Source organism: Myotis brandtii, unplaced genomic scaffold, assembly GCF_000412655.1.
Source record: "Myotis brandtii unplaced genomic scaffold, ASM41265v1 scaffold47, whole genome shotgun sequence".
In the NCBI taxonomy this organism is placed as follows: Eukaryota; Metazoa; Chordata; class Mammalia; order Chiroptera; family Vespertilionidae; genus Myotis; species Myotis brandtii.
This window is the reverse complement of record NW_005367952.1, coordinates 1044995-1050054: the sequence shown is the minus strand read 5'-3', so window position 1 is coordinate 1050054 and position 5060 is coordinate 1044995. Positions and strand designations below refer to the sequence as shown.

General features: G+C 37.5%; 1 pseudogene; it reads right to left on the bottom strand.

The window, feature by feature from the left end:
- Positions 1 to 360: 360 nt before the first annotated feature.
- LOC102263131 lies at positions 361 to 939 on the bottom strand (annotated as a pseudogene).
- Positions 940 to 5060: the final 4121 nt, after the last annotated feature.

Below are 5060 nucleotides of genomic sequence, written 5' to 3'. Positions count from 1 at the left end.
AAGAGACACACTTGTATTTTATCCTTCTAAGGGATAAATCTTAATTGATAGGAAGAACACGGCCATTAGAAATTTATTGCTGAAGCATATAAAATGCTTAATATAAAATTTAGAAGCCCAGGGGTTTCTGGAAGCATATGTTAATCGCTAATTTAAGGGGAGAAAAAGATTTCATCATCTGGAAAAATGTCAAGTATCAAAAATTGTCCTTTCTTTTAAAAATTGTTGATATTTTACAGTTCAGGCTATAAAAGGCCAGGTTGCGGGCAGGGGAAGGGGAGGTGGAAAGCTGTCTTTCTCTAACCTTGGTGCTGAACAGTTAGGCAGGACAATGAATGAAGACCAGATGTCAATACACTTCTACTTTTCTACTTGGGACTTGAACAGTGTGCCCAGTACTGTTATTATTAACTTTTCTGCAACAGTTACTGTTGTCCCAAATCTTGGTAAAGTTGGATACCCACAAATAAATTCTGGAAGAGATTTAAGAGGAAGAGATGGTCTTTACTTTTGTATTTTTACAGAGAAGAGAAAGAAAACAACCATGAGATGAAAAAATACACCAGTCTGTTCATAACTGTCAGTTCCTTCATGGTAATGTTCAAATACTGGCAAGGTAACACCTGCTACATTATCTTTCTTTGCTCGGATCTTCACTTGGGCTTTATTCACATTTTGGATAACTGTGGTGCTGAAGTCCCCTGCTGTGAACTTGGCCTCAGCAAATGAAAAGGCAGCTTCTCTCATCACTTCACCCGTCAACATTTCAGTCTCTATGATCTTCTTTAGGATCTGTTGAAATCGAAGAGCTAAGGTATCAGGTTTTTTCTTCAGGAGGTTTTGACCCATCTGCGCTCCTTTTAATCGAGCCTTCGTGGTGGTCTGTGCCATTCGTGAGAGAAAGATTTCAATTCGGTCTTTGCCTGACGTTCTGACCATGACTGTTTGGCTCCGGTTCCCGGCCAAGCAGTCGTGGTTGCCACAGACCCAGCCATAGCGTCTTCCTCTCAGCTGAGGTCTTTGTTAGACTGCACTGCAACTCAGTTCCCGCTTCTACACAATACTGTTTCCTTCTCTGCTTTTCTGTCCTTTCCATAGGTATTGACACAAAGAAATCTCTGCCTCAGAGTGTGATTTATCTAGAGAAAGTGTATTGTCAGAATATGGTTAGAGTTACTGAAGTATCCTAAGCTAAGGGACAAGAAAAAGTCTTTCAAGTTCTGAAGCTAGAGGGAAGTTTTTACACTAAAGAAACTAGGGAGAAAGCTGTGATGATCAGAATGATTAGAAGGTAGTAGAGTAGTACACTGGGATTGAAGATCCTTGAGGGAAGATATTTTTGTCTGTTGGGTTTACAGACACTACTAGTATCCTCAATGGCTAATTAATTCCTGAAAGTTTTTTTTTTTTTTAAAGAGAGGATAAAAGGGTATCTTGTGGAACTCAAGAGCAAAAAATGCAAATTATTGCAGTATGGCACTGGAATGATAACATTAAAAAGCCACTAGTACTATTTTTTCATTCTCTTCTTACTAGTGGCCTGGTGCATGAAATACATGCACATTAAAAGGGAATTAAATAGAGGAAATATTTTAATATTGCTATTTGCCCCTTCTCTATCATAGAAGTGTCAGAGATAAAAGAAAATTAGTAAGATGTATATGAAAATCTCCCTCCTGTCAGAGTCTGGGGTGCACCGTGGGACCCAGAGTCAAGTCCCCCCACACCTGTGAACTCTGAGAAATCACTTGAGACCCAGACCCGGCCAGCCTCACCCCCACTGGGCAAGACCCAGACCTGGCCGACCGCACACCCTTTAAGCCCCCCCTCCCCCCAGCATCACGTCAGTGCTGGAAAGGGATGCACATAGGCAGCATCACGTTAGCACTGGGCAGCCCTCCGCATGCCTCCATGGGGGGCCTCCCCCAGGCCGGGCTGCATGGCAACCCTCCGCAAGCCCCCGGGCCAGGCTATGGGGCGGCCTTCCTAGTGATAGCAGTCCCCGCCCACCCACTCCTGCTCTGCATGCTGCCTGCTGAGCGGTTGTGACATGACTGTGTCCAGGATAATTTGCATATTCCTCTATTATTAGTATAGATTGGGTCAATAGATTTTTGGGGGGGTCTGCTCTTCAGGTTCACATGGCTGGATATTCTTTCTTCAGACTCCTTAGTATACAAGTGAGTTTACACAAAGGGATTAGCTAACTTTATCTCAGGCCTGACTTTAAATTTCTGGGAAGCAATCTGATTGATCTCCCTTTTTCTCCAATTAGCTCTAGCCAGGAGGAAAGGGCTTAGGAATTCCTGGAAAACATGAATAATAGTGCACTGGATTGTTTTAAAAAGTAGACTATTTTCAGAATAGTTACAAATTCACAGAAAATAATTTAGAAGACAGTACCAAGAATTCCCATATACCAATTTTACTTATTATTAACATCTAACATTAGTATGGTACATTTGTTATAATATTATTTTAAGTATATACTTTATTCAGATTTCCTTAGTTTAAATGTATTGTTCTTTTTATGTTTCTGATTCCCACATTACTTTAAGTAGTCATATTTTTTAGGCTATTCTTGACTGTGATCGTTTCTCAGACTTTTCTTGTTTTGATGACCTTGACAGTTTTGAGTACCACTCGTGAGCTATTTTGCAGGATGCCTTTCTATTGGAAGTTGTCTGTTTTTCTCATAATTAAACTGGGTTTTTATGTTTGTTTATTTTTTATATGTGCTTTTTTTGTGTGTGTGCGGGAGTGGAGGAAAACCACAAGATTAAAGTACAGTTTTCATCTCATTCTATCAAGGTTACATACTATTAACATACTTTTCACTGTTGATGTTGACCCAATTACTTGACCAACATGTTTGTCAGTTTTCTCCACTATAAAGTTAATCCCTCCACACTGCCTCTTCAATATCATAGTCTTTGTCAGAAAGTCACTATACACATCTCATACTATGGGATTTTTGTACCTTCTCCCAGAGGTCAAGTTGTTATCATCTTAACTATTTTGAATTTTTCTTCATAGAATATTTGTCCCATATCAAGATTCTAGTGCACTCAATTATTTATTAATATAGTATGGATATATGGATATATATTTTATATTTTGAGTTATAATCTAACACTACTTATTTACTAGGTTATTCAAATTGTTCCAACTTTGCCTTTAGGAGCTATTTTCATTGGTCTCTGTGTTCCTGTGACATAGTCCCATCAATGTGGGTTTTTAAAAAAATTATTTGCTTGTAGCAATTTCTTAGTTTCTGTAATGGCGGCATATTCCAGGCATATTTTGTATAGTTCCAGCCCAGTGCTACTATCAACCACTTCTCCAAGGAAATCTGGTTTCTTTTATTGGAAAATAGTAAATCAATCAAGATATGGTGCTAGGGATAACTTCTCAGCTAATAGAGTAAAGAGCCACACACATATTTATGTATTTAACCATTGGTATCGATATTAATCTAAACATGAGTTTACACTGATGTCTCTAACTCTAGTCTACTATCACGTAGATTATTCTAGCCTCTTCCCATTGTTAATCTGCAAATTAACACTATAACTTGAGAAATCTGACTCCTACATGTGCCATCTGTTTACTTAATTGTTGAGTTCCTTTATACGTGTATGGCAGTATCAAAATTGTTCATCTCTTTCCTCATGGGAAATAACTTTTCAACTAGGGTACTGTGCTTATGTTTAGTTTCTTTTGCCTTTAGTCTTACTCATTTTCTGAAGCCAATACTTTCGCCCACACACCATTCAATAAGGTTGTTTCACAATTAGATATGATTAATCAATCTGCATTCCTTCCTCAGATTTCCTGACCTCCTAAATGAGTTTTTTTTAAATATTCATATGTTAAAGTTCACTATTTGTGCTGTTTAGTCATGTGGTTTTTGGCTAAGATTTATTGTCACGCATTCACCATTAAAATACCACACAGAATAGTTTTATGGTAACATGCACTATATTTCATCTATTTAATTCTCACTATTCCATGAGCTCATAGTTTTGATTGTGCCCAAAGTTTTGCCTTCTCTGAAATGTAATGCTTTGAAAGTGACCAAACCCAATCTTCTAACTCTGAGGTATAGAGTTGAAGAATTGCACAAACCTCACATTGAGAGCGCAATAGAAAAAGTGTTTTGGGGAGTCAGCCACATTTCCATAAAGCAAAGGGAGTAAATGACACACATTCTCAGGAAATATTAATAAAATTGCTATCCTAAGTAGATGGCCACAATGTCCCAGTAGAAGGGTTTGAGATGGTAGGAAATTGGATCTGAGTACAAGATGTATAGAATAATATGGGATAAGTGACTGAGTTGTTTGATAATGGAGGTAATTTGGCTCCTGGCAATGACTCAGATAAAGAGGAAAATGAGAATGGGATTAGTCCATGGAGTCTCTGTGTAGAAAGTGAGCCACAAGATCTTATGATATGGCTCAAAAAACTTTCCTTAGAGGCATGATGTACTGTGGGACCACATATCTCAAGATTGTACATCTTAAGAAGGCAGCTCCTTGAGTTTTAGTATCATATAAAAGTATTAACTGACATGTAGTATAACTATACATTTCCTAGTCAGCATTTTGGTTTCTCAAGGAAGAAATATTGCATAGAGTTTACAAGTTTAAGTTGTAGACTCAGACATATCTGGTTTCAAATCAGGATTGCTGTTCTTTCTGTGTTTGTTACAGCTACACAGCCTTGAACTCTCCAAGTCTCAGTTTTTATCCTTTATAAAATAAGTATATTAATAGTATATCATTCATATGATTCTTGTGAAGATTAAATGACCTAATTCATTCAAACCAACTTAGCAAAGTGTCTTGCACATTGCAAGACAACACTAATTCTACGACTATTATTATTACAGTTTTTTTAAACTCAGCAAATTATGAATTTTTTATTCATTTCAATCTTTGTCATTCTAGATTTAAAAATACATTGATTTTTTTCTATTAAGAAAGGAGATTATGGAGAAAGTAATTTAGTCTCTCCATTGGCCCCCAAAAAGCCTATGAGTCTTTTTACAACAGGAA